The following is a 16,939-nucleotide window of genomic DNA, read 5'->3' as shown; positions in this document are numbered from 1 at the left end:
CGATTGCTCCTCTTACCTATGCTGAATCTTGTGAAATTAATACTGCTTTGTTGAATCTTGTTATGAAAGATCAATTCGCCGGCCTTCCTAGTGAAGATGCCGCTACTCATGTGAATAGCTTCATTGATTTATGTGATATGCAAAAGAAAAAAGATGTCAATAATGATGTCGTTAAATTGAGGCTATTTCCTTTTTCGCTTAGAGATCGTGCTAAAGCTTGGTTTTCGTCTTTGCCTAAGAATGGTATTGATTCATGGAACAAGTGCAAAGATGATTTTATCTCTAAGTATTTTCCTCCCGCTAAGATCATCTCTCTTAGAAACGATATAATGAACTTTAAACAACTTGATCATGAACATTTTGCACAAGCTTGGGAGAGAATGAAATTAATGATACATAATTGCCCTACTCATGGTTTGAATTTGTGGATGATTATACAAAATTTTTATGCCGGATTGAATTTTTCTTCTAGAAATTTTTTAGATTCGGCCGCGGGAGGCACTTTTATGGAAATCACTTTAGGAGATGCTACTAAACTCCTAGATAATATTATGGTTAATTATTCTCAATGGCATACTGAAAGAACTTCTAATAAAAAAGTGCATGCGATAGAAGAAATTAATGTGTTGAGTGGAAAGATGGATGAACTTATGAAATTATTTTCTACTAAGAGTGTTTCTTCTGATCCTAATGATATGCCTTTGTCTACTTTGATTGAGAATAACAATGAATCTATGCATGTGAATTTTGTTGGTAGGAATAATTTTGGTAACAACGCTTATAGAGGGAATTTTAATCCTAGGCCATATCCTAGTAATCCTTCTAATAATTATGGGAATTCCTACAGCAACTCTTATGGAAATTATAATAAGATGCCCTCTGATTTTGAATCTAATATTAAAGAATTTATTTCTTTGCAAAAGAATTTTAATGCTATGATTGAAGAAAAATTGCTTAAGATTGATGATTTGGCTAGGAACGTTGATAGAATTGCTCTTGATGTTGATGCTTTGAAACTTAGATCTATTCTACCTAAGCATGATATTAATGAGTCTCTAAAAGCCATGAGAATTTCAATTGATGAGTGTAAAGAAAGAACCGCTAGGATGCGTGCTTCCAAAGATGCCTTTATTAACGCATGTTTTTCCAATTCCTATGAAAATCAAGATGAAGATCTAAAAGTTATTGATGTGTCTCCAATTAAATCTTTATTTTGCAATATGAATCTTGATGAAACTGAATATGATCTTCCTTTACCTAGAAGGCGTTCTAAAAATTCAGAGTGTTTAGAACTTAATGATGAAATTGATGAAAGTGGGATTGAAAGAAATAAAAATCTAGATGTTGCTAAACCCACTATATTGGATTTCAAGGAATTTAATTATGAAAGTTGCTCTTTGATTGATTGTATTTCCTTGTTGCAATCCGTGCTAAATTCTCCACATGCTTATAGTCAAAATAAAGCCTTCACTGAACATATTGTTGATGCCTTGATGCAATCTTATGAAGAAAAACTTGAGTTGAAAGTTTCTATCCCTAGAAAACTCTATGATGAGTCGGAACCAACTATTAAAATTAAAATTAAAGATCATGAGTTTTATGCTTTGTGTGATTTGGGTGCTAGTGTCTCTACTATTCCCAAGACTTTGTGTGATTTACTACATTTCCGTAATTTTGATGATTGCTCTCTAAACTTGCATCTTGTGGATTCCACTATTAAGAAACCTATGGGAAGAATTAATGATGTTATTATTGTTGCAAATAGGAATTATGTGCCCGTAGATTTCATTGTTCTTGATATAGATTCCAATCCTTCTTGCCCTATTATTCTTGGTAGACCTTTCCTTAGAACGGTTGGTGCGATTATTGATATGAAGGTAGGGAATATTAGATTTTAACTTCCATTAAAAAAGGGGCATTGAACACTTTCCAACAAAGAAAATAAAATTACCACATGAAACTATCATGAGAGCCACTTATGGATTGCCTACCAAAGATGGCAATACTTAGATCTATCCTTGCTTGTTATGCCTAGCTAGGGGCGTTAAACGATAGCGCTTGTTGGGAGGCAACCCAATTTTATTCTTATTCCTTGCTTTTTTATCCTGTTTAGTAACAAATAAATTATTTAGCCTCTGTTTTGGTTGTGTTTTTTGTGTTTAATTAGTGTTTGTGCCAACTAGAACCGTTGGGAAGACTTGGGGAAAGTCTTGTTGAACTTGCTTTAAAACAACAGAAACTTTAGCACTCACGAGAACTGCTGTCATTTTTATTTAAAGAGTTCTATTTAGTTAATTCTTTTTGCAGATGATTAATAGATAAATTCCTCACGTCCAGCAATTTATTTTATAATTTTTGGGGTTCCATATCTTGCGCTAGCTACAGATTACTACAGACTATTCTGTTTTTGACAGATTCTGTTTTTCGTGTGTTGTTTGCTTATTTTGATGAATCTATGGCTAGTAAAATAGTTTATAATCCATAGAGAAGTTGGAATAAAGTAGGTTTAACACCAATATAAATAAATAATTAGTTCATTACAGTACCTAGAAGTGGTCTTTTGTTTTCTTTCGCTAACGGAGCTCACGAGTTTTCTATTTTGAGTTTTGTGTTGTGAAGTTTTCAAGTTTTGGGTGAATTCTTTTGATGGATCATGGAACAAGGAGTGGCAAGAGCCTAAGCTTGGGGATGCCCATGGAACCCCCAAGATAATCCAAGGACACCAAAAAGTCAAAGCTTGGGGATGCCCCGGAAGGCATCCCCTCTTTTCGTCCACTTCCATCGGTAATTTACTTGGAGCTATATTTTTATTCACCAACATGATATGTGTTTTGCTTGGAGCGTCTTGTATTATTTGTGTCTTTGTTTGTTAGTATGACACAATCATCCTTGCTGTACACACCTTTTGAGAGAGCCATACATGAATTAAAATTTGATAGAATACTCTATGTGCTTCACTTATATCTTTTGAGCATAGTAGTTTTGCTCTATGTGCTTCACTTATATCTTTTGAGCGTTATAATTTTGCTCTATGTGCTTCACTTATATCCTTTGAGCTACATAATTTTGCTCTATGTGCTTCACTTAGATCTTTTAGAGCATGGTGGTGGATTCATTTTAAAGAAACTATTGATCTCTCATGCTTCACTTAAATTAATTTGAGAGTCTCTTAATAGCATGGTAATTTGCCTAATAATAATATGCTTGGTATTCAAGATTTGTGAAACTTTCTTTTGAGTGTGTTGAATACTAAGACAAGATTGAAGCATGATAATTGTTTTGAGATATGGAGGTGATAATATTAAAGCCATGCTAGTTGAGTAGTTGTGAATTTAAAGAATACTTGTGTTGAAGTTTGTGATTCCTGTAGCATGCACGTATGGTGAACCGTTATGTGATGAAGTCGGAGCATGATTTATTTATTGATTGTCTTCCTTATGAGTGGCGGTCAGGGGCGAGCGATGGTCTTTTCCTACCAATCTATCCCCCTAGGAGCATGCGCGTAATAGTTTGCTTTGATAACTTCTAGATTTTTGCAATAAGTATATGAGTTCTTTATGACTAATGTTGAGTCCATGGATTATACGCACTCCCACCCTTCCACCCTTGCTAGCCTCTCTAATACCGTGCAACTTTCGCCGGTATCATACACCTACCATATATCTTCCTCAAAACAGCCACCGTACCTACCTATTATGGCATTTCCATAGCCATTCCGAGATATATTGCCATGCAACTTTCCACCATCTAGTTCATCATGACACATCCATCATTGTCATATTGCTTAGCATGATCATGTAGTTGACATAGTATTTGTGGCAAAGCCACCGTTCATAATTCTTTCATACTTGTCACTCTTGATTCATTGTATATCCCGATACACCGCCTGAGGCATTCATATAGAGTCATACTTTGTTTTAGTATCGAGTTGTAATCATTGAGTTGTAAATAAATAGAAGTGTGATGATCATCATTCAATAGAGCATTGTCCCAAATAAAAAAAATAAAAAAAGAAGAAAGGCCAAAGAAAAAAAAAGAAGGCCAAAAAAAGGGGCAATGCTACTATCATTTTTCACACTTGTGCTTCAAAGTAGCACCATGATATAGCGAGTCTCATATATTGTGCTTCAAAGTAGCACCATGTTCTTCATATAGAGAGTCTCATATGTTGTCACTTTCATATACTAGTGGGAATTTTACGTTATAGAACTTGGCTTGTATATTCCAATGATGGGCTTCCTCAAATTGCCCTAGGTCTTCGTGAGCAAGCAAGTTGGATGCACACCCACTAGTTTCTTTTGTTGAGCTTTCATACATTTATAGCTCTAGTGCATCCGTTGCATGGCAATCCCTACTCACTCACATTGATATCTATTGATGGGCATCTCCATAGCCTGTTGATACGCCTAGTTGATGTGAGACTATCTTCTCCTTTTTGTCTTCTCCACAACCACCATTCTATTCCACCTATAGTGCTATATCCATGGCTCACGCTCATGTATTGCATGAAGATTGAAAAAGTTTTGAAAAAGTTAGAGTATGAAACAATTGCTTGGCTTGTCATCGGGGTTGTGCATGATTTAAATAATTTGTGTGGGGAAGATGGAGCATAGCCGGACTATATGATTTTGTAGGGATAACTTTCTTTGGCCATGTTATTTTGAGAAGACATAATTACTTTGTTAGTATGCTTGAAGTATTATTATTTTCTATGTCAATATAAACTTTTGTCTTGAATCTTTCTAATCTGAATATTCATACCACAATTAAGAAGATTTGCATTGAAATTATGCCAAGTAGCACTCCGCATCAAAAAATCACTTTTTATCATTTACCTACTCGAGAACGACCAGGAATTAAGCTTGGGGATGCCTGATACGTCTCCAACATATCTATAATTTTTGATTGCTCCATGCTATATTATCTACTGTTTTGGACTATATTGAGCTTTATTTTCCACTTTTATATTATTTTTGGGACTAACCTATTAATCGGAGGCCCAGCCCAGATTTTTTTGTGCCTATTTCAGTGTTTTGGATAAACAGAATATCAAACGGAGTCTGAACGGAATAAAATCTTCGGGAACGTGATTTTCTCACCGAACGTGATCCAGGAGACTTGGACCCTACTGCAAGGGATCAAAGAGGAGTTCACGAGGGTGGGGGGCGTCCCCCCCTAGGGCGTGCCCCCTGCCTCGTGGGCCCCTCGGTGCTCCACCGACGTACTCCTTCCTCCTATGTATACACACGTACCCCCAAATGATTAGAACAGGAGCCAAAAACCTAATTCCACCGCCGCAACTTTCTGTATCCACGAGATCCCATCTTGGGGCCTGTTCCGGAGCTCCGCCGGAAGAGGGCTGTCGTCACGGAGGGCTTCTACATCATCCTAGCCTCTCCGATGAAGTGTGAGTAGTTTACCTCAGACCTTCGGGTCCATAGTTAGTAGCTAGATGGCTTCTTCTCTCTCTTTGAATCTCAATACAAAGTTCTCCCCCTCTCTTGTGGAGATCTATTTGATGTAATCTTCTTTTTGCGGTGTGTTTGTTGAGACCGATGAATTGTGGGTTTATGATCAAGTCTATCTATGAATAATATTTGAATCTTCTCTGAATTCTTTTATGTATGATTGGTTATCTTTGCAAGTCTCTTCGAATTATCTGTTTGGTTTGGCCAACTAGATTGGTAGTTCTTGCCATGGGAGAAGTGCTTAGCTTTGGGTTCGATCTTGCGGTGTCCTTACCCAGTGACAGAAGGGGCAGCAAGGCACGTATTGTATCGTTGCCATCGAAGATAACAAGATGGGGTTTATTTCATATTGCATGAATTTGTCTCTCTACATCATGTCATCTTGCTTAAGGCATTACTATGTTTTTAACTTAATACTCTAGATGCATGCTGGATAGCGGTCGATGAGTGGAGTAATAGTAGTAGATGCAGAATCGTTTCGATCTACTTGTCACGGACGTGATGCCTATATACATGATCATGCCTAGATATTCTCATAACTATGCTCAATTCTATCAATTTCTCAACAATAATTTGTTCACCCACCGTAGAATACTTATGCTCTTGAGAGAAGCCACTAGTGAAACCTATGGCCCCCGAGTCTATTCATATCATATCAATCTCCATCACTTTCATATTGTTTTGCTTTTTTACTTTGCTTTTACTTTTTACTTTGCATCTTTATATCCAAAATACCAAAAATATTATATCTATCAGATCTCACTCTCGTAAGTGACCGTGAAGGGCTTGACAACCCCTAATCGCGTTGGTTGCGAGTAGCTATCGCTTTGTGGAGGTACGAGGGACTTGCGCGTGGGCTCCTACTGGATTGATACCTTGGTTCTCAAAAACTGAGGGAAATACTTACGCTACTCTGCTGCATCATCCCTTCCTCTTCGGCGAAAACCAACGTAAGCTCAAGACGTAGCAGGGTGCTGGGGGTTCTGTCATCCCCATTTCAAGTTTCTGGAAAAGTAAACATGATGCAACACTCTAATGCATGAACTAGCTAGGATGTGACACGGACGCCCGCCGTGCCATTCGCATGGGTGCCGCCGTTCTCCTTGTCTGCGGCCCGTTGGATGCCAACGCGCTGGTCCGTAGGCTCAACCGCCTCCTTGGCCTAGGTGTCCACCTAGGCGTAGTAGATGAACATGGCCGTCGCATCCTTGAGCTAGTGATCTCCGATGGAATAGCCAACTTGGAGCTCGAGGTCATGCTCCAGATGTACCGCGAGCATGTCAACCGCTTGGACGAACGCCTACACAAGTTCAGGCAGAGCCAAGAGCTACCATAGGCAAGGGCTGCTGGTCATGGTCTCATGGATGCGTTTTATTTTGAAAAGTCGTTTCGACGTGGATAACTATGTATTCACAGCAATCATACTATTGCTCTGTTTATTGCTCTGTTTCAATGTGTGTACTCTGTTTTCCATTCTTATATGTTCTGTTTCAATGTGTGTATATACGCTTTCCATTCTGTATATGTGGATGATATCGGCTAGATTCAAAGTAGTATACAAAAACAGATAGAAAATGGAATTTGTAATACATATATATATATATATATATATATTAATTGTTCATTAGTTCATCACGGAATATATATATATATATAATATCATCACATATACGTGATGATACTTAACTACTAGGTACAATGCATAAAATTGAAAACGAATAATACTAAAACTAATAATCCCTCCTGGGCCCAGTATACCGGTAGCCCATTGCCAGCAGCTCCCTGGTGCACGGCGTCTTCCCAGTGCGGAGGCAGTACTCCACCTCCTCCGCCTCGCGGCGCTTGACGTACTGATCTGCCTCTTGCCGGCGGACGCGCGCGGCCGATCTTGCCATTTCGTTGAGCGCACACCGGAGCTCCTCGTCGGTGGCATGCTGGAGCTGATCGGCCCACCTCCACGCAACGACGAGGCGCCCAGTGCCTATGACCTTCCTCGCGAAGTACCCGTCTTCGTACACCTCCTCAGCAATGACGACGCGCCCGCCCCCAAAGCTCTGCCACCTCCTTTTTCCAGGCGGCATCACAGGCTTCACAGGCTGCCTGGTACCTGGCTTCCTTCTCCGCCGTCTCCTTCTTGAACGCCATTTGCCAGGCTTTCTCAACCGGCGACAACGACTTCCACAGACAAAGATTGTACTGGCCCCAAAACCAATCCAAAGTTGGGGGGTCCGGCGCAACCTCGTCAGGCGGCACGTAGGGGTCCTCGGCGTTGCTAATCGAGTGAGTGTCCTCGGGGGGCGGAGACTCCTCGTCAGTGCGTGGGCAGACCGACGGTGCCATGGCAGAGATTTGAGAGAGAGGGGGGGGGGCGAGCGAGGGAAGGATGTAGATGAGAATGCAGGCGGGATGACGTGAGCAAGGTAGTATTTATTGGCGGCCAGAATCTAGATCGATGGGGACAGTACACACGCTGGTCGCCGGAATTTACGAGTACTGTAGTTTGAATTACACACGATTCCCGCAGCAAAATCCGTGTGTGAACATAATAGCCAAAATCCGTGTGTGAACATAATAGGTGATGGTTTCCAATGTAGAACCGTGTCTGATTAATGGTCTCCGCCACTCACCTACCAAACATTGAGCCACGAGATAGAGTGCCAATCATGTGGGGGCCGGTTGTCTTGCCAGATCTTTACATTTTCTTTTTTGAACACCAGATATTTACATCGTCTGATGATTTTTTAACTCACACACAATTACACAAAAATATGATTTTTCAAACCGTTATGGTTAGGTGTTGCATGTAGATGTAGTTCAAATTTGAATTACGGTCATTAAATGGCTAGAAAATCACTTAAATGTCTTTATAAGGTCAAATGACCCCTGGAATTTTCAAAAATTTCACATGACAGTTGTATTAGTGCATGTTAGACATAGAAAAAAATTTGAAGGCCGTAAAAGGAATCTATCTCCCGTTCGTCATCAAACATGCATTGTTCCCTCTCGGAACCACGAACGTTCTAATGAGTTGCTCCGGTTTGTGAGGGATGTTTGTCCAAACTTTTGTCAAACAGGCCAATTTTTTTACCATATCATCTTGGTGGCATGATACTAAATCAACCAAGGTTTCATGTTTTTCTGATCATTTTTTAAATTTTTTGGAATTAAAATGCCATGGCACTCTATGCATACGTATGCATATGTCCATGTCGTGAGACCAATATGTTTAAAAATTCCTTCTAATTTACTGCATATGGAATTAACTCGCACACAAGTACACAAAAATATGATATTTCAAACCGTTTTGGTTAGGCATTGCATGTAGATGCAGTTCAAATTTGAATTACGGTCATTAAATTGTTATAAAATCACTTAAATGTCCTTAAAAGGTCAAATGATTCTTGAAATTTTCGAGATTTTCACATGACAGTTGTATTAGTGCACGTTAGATGTAGAAAAAATTTGGAGGCCGTAAGAGGAAGCTATCTTCCGTTCCTCATCAAACATGCATTGTTGTGACGCCCCCGATTTGACCGTCGCTAATCATACACGCAAATGTGTACGATCAAGATCAAGGACTCACGGGAAGATATCACAACACAACTCTAGATACAAATTAAAATAATACAAGCTTTATATTACAAGCCAGGGGCCTCGAAGGCTCGAATACAAGAGCTCGATCATAGACGAGATAGCGGAAGCAACAATATCTGAGTACAGACATAAGTTAAACAAGATTTCCTTAAGAAGGCTAGCACAAACTGGGATACAAATCGAAAGAGGCGCAGGCCTCCTGCCTGGGATCCTCCTAAACTACTCCTGGTCGTCGTCAGTGGGCTGCACGTAGTAATAGGCACCTCCCGAGTAGTAGTAGGCGTCATCGACAGTGGCGTCTGGCTCCTGGGCTCCATCGCCTGGTCGCATCAATTGGGTATAGAAAGGGGGAAAACAGGGAGCAAAGCAACCGTGAGTACTCATCCAAAGTACTCGCAAGCAAGGAGCTACACTACATATGTATGCATTGGTATCAAATGGAATAAGGCAATCATATGTGGGTTGAACTGCAAAATGCCGGAATAAGAGGGGGATAGCTAGTCCTATGGAAGACTACGCTTCTGACCACCTCCATCTTGCAGCATGTAGAAGAGAGTAGATGGTAAGTTCACCCAGTAGCATCGCATAGCATAAACCTAACCGATGATCCTCCCCTCGTTGCCCTATGAGAGAGCGATCACCGGTTGTATCTGGCACTTGGAGGGGTGTGTTTTATTAAGTATCCGGTTCTAGTTGTCATAAGGTCAAGGTACAACTTCGGGTCGTCCTTTTATCGAGGGACACGGCTATTCGAATAGATCTACTTTCCTGCAGGGGTGCACCACATTTCCCAACACGCTCGATCCCCTTTGTCTGGACACACTTTTCTGGGTCATACCCGGCCTCGGAAGATCAACACGTCGCAACCCTACCTAGGCACAACAGAGAGATCAGCACGCCGGTCTAAATCCTATCGCGCAGGGGTCTGGGCCCATCGCCCTTTGCACACCTGCACGTTGCAAACGCGGCCGAAGAGCAGACCTAGCAACCTTCATTACAAAGGAAGTTGAGTTACGCGGTCCAACCCGGCGCGCGCCGCTCAGTCACTGACGTCACGAAGGCTTCGATTGATACCACGACGTCGAGTGCCCATAATTGTTCCCGCGTAGTTGGTTAGTGTGTATAGGCCAGTAGCCAGACTCAGATCAAATACCAAGATCTCGTTAAGCATGTTATTTTGAAATAACCACAGACGCCGACCAGGGCCAGGCCCACCTCTCTCCTAGGTGGTCTCAACCTACCCTGTCGCTCCACCACAAAGTAACAGTCTGGGGCCTTCGGAAACTCAGGCCCACCTCTACCGGGATGGAGCCACCTGCCCCTTCAGCCCCCAACATCGGAATCACTCGCGGGTACTCCTACGAGCCGACCCGACTTTAGCCACCACCTGTATAGCATGTATATATGTACGAGTATATACCCATGATCACCTCCCGAGTGATCACGGCCCGATAGTATAGCATGGCAGACGGACAAGAATGTAGGGCCGCTGATGATAAACTAGCATCCTATACTAAGTATTAGGATTGCAGGATAAGGTAACAATAGTAGTAGCAAGGACAGGATATGTATCAGGATAGGATTAACGGAAGCAGTAACGTGCTACACTACTCTAATGCAAGCAGTATAGAGAAGAGTAGGCGATATCTGGTGATCAAGGGGGGGCTTGCCTGGTTGCTCTGGCAAGAGAGAGGGGTCGTCAACAGCGTAGTCGATCGGGGCACCAGCAGCAGCGTTAGTCTCGTAGTCTACCGGAGAGAAGAGGGGGAAGAAACAATGAATACAATGCAAACAGATGCATAACGATGCATGACATGACAAGTAGCGGTGCTAGGTGTGCCCTAGCGCAGTATGAGATGATACCGGTGAAGGGAGGAAACATCCGGGAAAATATCCCCGGTGTTTCGTGTTTTCGGACAGATGAATCGGAGAGAGAAAGTTGCGTGTTCGCTATGCTAGGGATGCGTGGCGGACGAACGGACTGCCTATTCGAATTCGTCTCGTCGTTCTGAGCAACTTTCATATATAAATTATTCTTATCGGAGTTACGGATTAATTTATATGAGTTTTCTAAGTTTTATTGTTTTTATTAGATTCTTGGTTTTATTTTATTTCAATTTAATCCAAATTGACCTAGTCAAAAGGGCTAGGTGTGGCCCACATGTCATTGTCATCGGTGTAGATTACTTAGTCTAACTTAATTTAAACTAGGGAGCCACATGTCATTGTTTATATAGACTAATCAACACTAAATTAGTTTCTACCTAAACTAGTCCAAATTAATCCTAGATTAATTAAGCCAGGGACCGGCCGGTGGCACAGCCAACTGTGGCTGTGCACACACACGCACATACACACACGACACACACACACTGCACACTCATACGACACACACACACACACACGCTGCACACGCACACGGCCGTAGCCATGGCCGTGGCTAGCAGCATCAAGTGGCGGCAACGGCGGCAGCGGGCGCCCGCGCAAGCAAGCAGCGGCATCAGACGAGCGCGCGCAGCAGGAAGGAGCTGCAGCAGTTGTGGCTAGCAGCAGCCGGCAGCAGCAAGCGGGCACGCAGAGCAGCGGCGGCAACACTACTAGCAGTACGCAGAGCAGCAGCTAGCACCGCAGCAACGGAAGCGCGCAGGGCACGGTGTGGTCTGGGGCGGCCGAGTGCGAGCGTTGGCTCGGTGGGCGCACGATGCGAGCGCCTCGGCGGAGCTGCAGCCAAGTCGGCCACTGACGAACACGGGAGTGGTGGCAAACGACACAAATCGAAAGGGGAAAGTGAGGGGATCGGTAGAGGGGCTCACCCTGGTGCTTGTGGATGAGGTTGGGAGGTCGGGGGTGGCCCGGAGCAGTGGAAACCGGCGACAAGATGCGACGGCCGCAAGCGAGGAATGGCTCGATGCCGAGAGTATAGTGCGGCCCGGCTTGTCCTGGTGCTAGGAGAAGAAGGAGTCGTCGGTGGCGGTCCTCTTGGACGTCTCCTCACGACGCGGGGAGCACGGTGGCCGCGGCATCGACGGCGACATGTCGACGGCGGAGCTCAGGCGTGGTCCAGATCGATGGAGAGAGACGAGGAAGAAGAATGAGGGTATTAGGGTTTGGGGCGCCGCGAGGCAGCTCTTGTAGGCATCGGGGAGGCCGCGGGATGGCCGGCACGTCGACAGTCCCGGCCATGGTGGGCTGGATGGCTGCCACGCCCTTCCCCTGCCTCCTGTAGCGGGAGGTGGGAGGAGAGGTGGGAGTGGGCTAGGCCGAAGGCACTGTGGCCACATATGGTCCAGTGGACCAGTAGTTTTAGGTCCCTTTTCATTTCCATTTATTTCAAATTCCCTTTTCTGTTTTGAAAAATGTTTGGCCACAAGATGTCTTTTGTAAAATATGGGGTTGTGCCACATAATTACCTTACAATAATTAGCATTGTCACAAAAAAGGTTTTGTGCGCATTAGTATTCATTTGAATTTTTCATAATTGCGAATGGGTTAAAAAGGTTGTTTTGGGCACTGCTTTATATAGGTTAGGGGCAATTCAGTATCTCAAATAATATTGGTTTCTTCATGAAAATTATCTAGTGAATTTTTGCAACCCAGCAAACATTTTTGTTTTACCACTTGAAGAAATGATAATTCAACTTTATTTTAATTTGAATTTGTATTTGTATTCGGTTAGGAACAAAGTGAGGTTTAGATAAATTAATTGCGATGACATGGCACCATTAGGGTGTGACTATTGTAGCTTAACTATCGGGGTGTTACAAATCTCCTCCACTAAAAAAAATCTCGTCCCGAGATTTAGAAGGGGGGTAAGGGAGGAAGGGATACAAAATTCTAACGGGTCTTCTCACCTTGGTTGCCCTTCTCGAAGAGGTCGATCCACTACGTTGATGTCTTCATTTCGCTGCTTCAGGTCATCATGATGAAGTCAACATCCTTTCTTCGGGAACTCCATCGTACTTACGGTAGAATAAGGCGGGGTTATTCTAGGAGAAGGGACCTCTGCAAGGTTGACTATCTGATAGCTAACATCAGGGAAGGTGGCGGAAAGTAACTCTCGAACTGAAACTTAAGAAAATACTGAGAGCAAAGTAAGAAGGTGCCATGAGAAGTTTCAAGTGGGTAGGCAATCGTTCGATGCCTGAAACAAAGTGTGAAAGGGACTCAGAGCAATGGGAATAAATATTGCGTCTGATACCAGAATAGATCACTAGGAAGGTGGCCCGTGAATTACATACAAGTCAAGCGTGAGAAATAATTTTGAAAACAAGGATGTACAGGGGAGTCAGGTTTGGATCATGTGGAACTATGGGTTATGGGCTCACCATGTGGGTTAAAAGTAGGAACGGTGGTTATGTCTTGAACGATCATGTAAGCAAGGCATGTCAGAAGATAGCCTGTCAGTTATGTCGGCAACAACATCAGTACCAAGGGCGAGGGACGAAGAGAACCATTTTCCTGCTCGTTGAACGAGGCGGACCAATAGGCAAAGTTCTCGTCCATCGGTGGTTACCGGAATGTCATCAACAAAAGTAACAGGGTCTTACTGGCAGAGTGGTACAACGAGGGGCTCACCTAAGCAGGGAATTATCACTGCTCAGCTAGGTCAAATTAAAAGAAAGGTTAAACATAACAATGGTAAGGAAAATGCAATTATCAGATTAAACAGAACAATGGAAAGGAAAATGTGTATACACACATATTTCGGGGGTATATCCTTCCCAAGGGCAAGCGGAGCATGATATCCATGACAGAATATGACGTAGAAAACCCTTTAGGAAAGGGGAGAGAAATTTTATGACATTACCCATACAATGGTGTTTGGATAATTGATAAGGAAAATTTAGCATTGTGCTTCAAATGTTTTTATTGAAAATCGGAGTACCACATTCATGCTTAGAGATAGCATTGGCATGGTCATCAGGTAAAGGTTAGTCTTTCGATACTTAAAGGATTCATCAGGAACAACTTGTAGAATAAGTCTTACAATTTCCTCATGGATGAATGGATAACCTTGCAGAAAAGGGAACTATAACACTAGGTGCTCCGGCCAGGTGTGCTAGGCATGACATCACCTTATCCGGTCATGTAAAGATGTTATAACTCTTGAAAATATGTTCCAACCATCATATCTGGCCGAGACTCAGATGAGATTGGTGTCAGGATATCTTAGACTCATGATGCCCGAGAAGGAAGGGGTGCAACAAAATTAGACGAGATGGAGTTGCAAGATTCTCATGAATTGAACTATGGAAGCAAGTTCCAAATCATGAGTTCATCATTAAACCAAGGAGAGGATGAGGAGGTGGCTGATGAACTCAGCGACAATGAATCGAGATTTCCAAAAGATGGATTCCCACCAGTATTCGAACAAGGAGATAACATTTGTAAGATCAAATGATATAATAAGGTATGCTCGAGGAAAACATACACAATTAATCATTGATTGAAAGGTGCACCCGAAATATGGGATTAGGTAGCATGATCAATATTAGAATGGTGATTCGATAACCAATGGTCTAAGAATGATATATCGACCATTAACTTCAAAGCAATAGGGTTGCTAGAAGTTTTGAAGTCGCACATCATAGTTCAATTGTCGGTTTTCCGGTTAGAAACAACACGGGGACCAAGGAATGAATGGATATGGCAAGAAGTATCACCTGTATCAAGATCTCTTAAGAGGTGGTGAAATTCTCACGACTTTCTTGACATAAAAGATGGTAATACTTCCAAGGTAAGAAAAACATCTGCTGGGTAGCAAGGATCTCAAGGTATAACACAAAACACAAACAAGTTTGTGTTGAACGGAAGGCAATAAAGTGGTCGATGATAACACGAATCATCGAGGGGCAAGGATGGTATTACCCATCAAGAATTCGATATATATCTTGGAAGAGCTTAGGATGTTGATGATGATCACGACATAGTTGTCGAGATATTTCATGAAGATGTAATCGATCGACGATGGCATAAAGTCAAAGAATGAAGAAGCGAATGGCTATTAGAACCATGGGTACAACACAAACTCGAAATCAAGCTTGTTGTTCAAGACGAAATGATATGACGAGAAAGATCGACGTAAGCTTAGCTCATCATCGAAAGTTGTGCTCCAGGATTAAGGACCAGGTGGCATAGTTAAAATCGGCACGAGAATGATATAGCCGAGCAGGATAGGAATGACGTGATTGAGTTCAAACTCATAAGTAATGAAGGTTACCAAGAGTGGTTTAATTGCGGTGCGAACTCAATTCAGTTATCGGTGTCTTTGAGTGTTTAATAACTCAGAGCCCGTGAAAAATTGGAATCAGTGAGAATGTAGTACTTGAAGAAGAACTCATAAGAAGTTATGCAGTTTCGTGATAATCTCGAGCTACCATGGGGTAATACTCAGCGACAGATCAATGTATAGGTTGGGCTGGGGTATTGAATTGCAAAACACAAGTGCTTTAACTTGTCCGAGAAATGGGATCAAAAGAGAAAATATGGGCGGAACCACGATTGCATAGGATCAATTCATAGATACTAGATGATATTATATCAACGAAATAGTTATTATTACAAGAAGCTTCTATGGTAGGATCTACATCGTGTCCATGGGCATGAACGCAAAGTTTAAGGTCGACTCCCACTTCTTCAGTGTATAACCTTCCATTCACCTCCCACTTTTCGAAAATGACATTAGTTGTCGAAAGTTTTACCTAGTTCAATACTAGATAATTATGACCCGTGAAATCTTTTGGGTTCACACAGAGTAAGGAATGCATAGGTGTAACCCATAGGGGCATCTTAAGAACACATACCACCAACTTCAGGAGCGAATAACTCAACCTCGGGAGCAGAGCATGGTTGACAAAAAGTAGGGGATACAATTTACCAAAAGCTTTGTGTATTAGGTAAAGAACTCACAAGAGTTTTGGTTGTGAAGGACACTATCGGATAATAACCCGACAATGGGTATGGCGGTCCACAACAGGGCTGATATGAGTATCGGTACTCAATCAGAGGAAGAAGGAATGCCAAGGCATCGGATTATAGGATCAACTGACTAATTCAAAGCTTAATGCAAAGAAATTTTATGATTTCCAAATCAAGGGATCAGAAGCAATGCTCTGATTAGGGATGGATAAGTTGGATAGTCTTAGGGGTACAATCGACGGAAATTTGATTGGTCGAGAACCAATTCCGGTTAAAGGAATGGTAGCTCAGCCGGAAAGGTAATTTATAAGGATCAACGATGATTGCGGGCATTCGCAAACATATTGAATCAACAGACTCAAAATGATAATGACAAGGGATGCCAATAAGACTACGAGAATTATGGGATTAACCATAATGTAAGCAAGCAAGAATTCCAAGAGCAATAGGATGCTCGGGTTTTTCGAAAGATCGAATGGTATTTCGAAGACCTTTGTGAAACACATGAACAACTAGGAATGAGCGGATACCCAGTAAGTGCGAGGAATTATCCGTAAGGGTATTCATGTGGCTAAGAATTGTAAGGCGGTATGCACACAGTATTCTCGGAACAATAGAGAGAATTTCAAGGTATCTTGTAATAACAAGATCAACATGGAATGATTGTATGAAGGGAAAGTGTATGTGGTTATCCATAGAGTTTATTGATGGAATGGAATTGCAAAAGTGATGGCACAAAGTCTCGGGAGAACATCTAAGAGTATTGTCAGAATCTTCTGTTGAAGCAGTCGATCGTTCGGACCGAGGGGCTCTCCAGGAGAAAGTGATCACGAGATCCTAATGTTAGATTTAGTAAAATTCATTTAACCCGAATAGAAGAGAGATGAGAGTCCCAGAGTATAGACGAGGAATAAAAGATCCTAATACCAACCAATGGCGACATGGGCCCATGGGCCGCA

The sequence above is a fragment of the Triticum aestivum genome, chromosome 3A (assembly GCF_018294505.1).
Source record: "Triticum aestivum cultivar Chinese Spring chromosome 3A, IWGSC CS RefSeq v2.1, whole genome shotgun sequence".
In the NCBI taxonomy this organism is placed as follows: Eukaryota; Viridiplantae; Streptophyta; class Magnoliopsida; order Poales; family Poaceae; genus Triticum; species Triticum aestivum.
The sequence above is the reverse complement of the archived record's forward strand: the minus strand, read 5'-3'. Positions refer to the sequence as shown.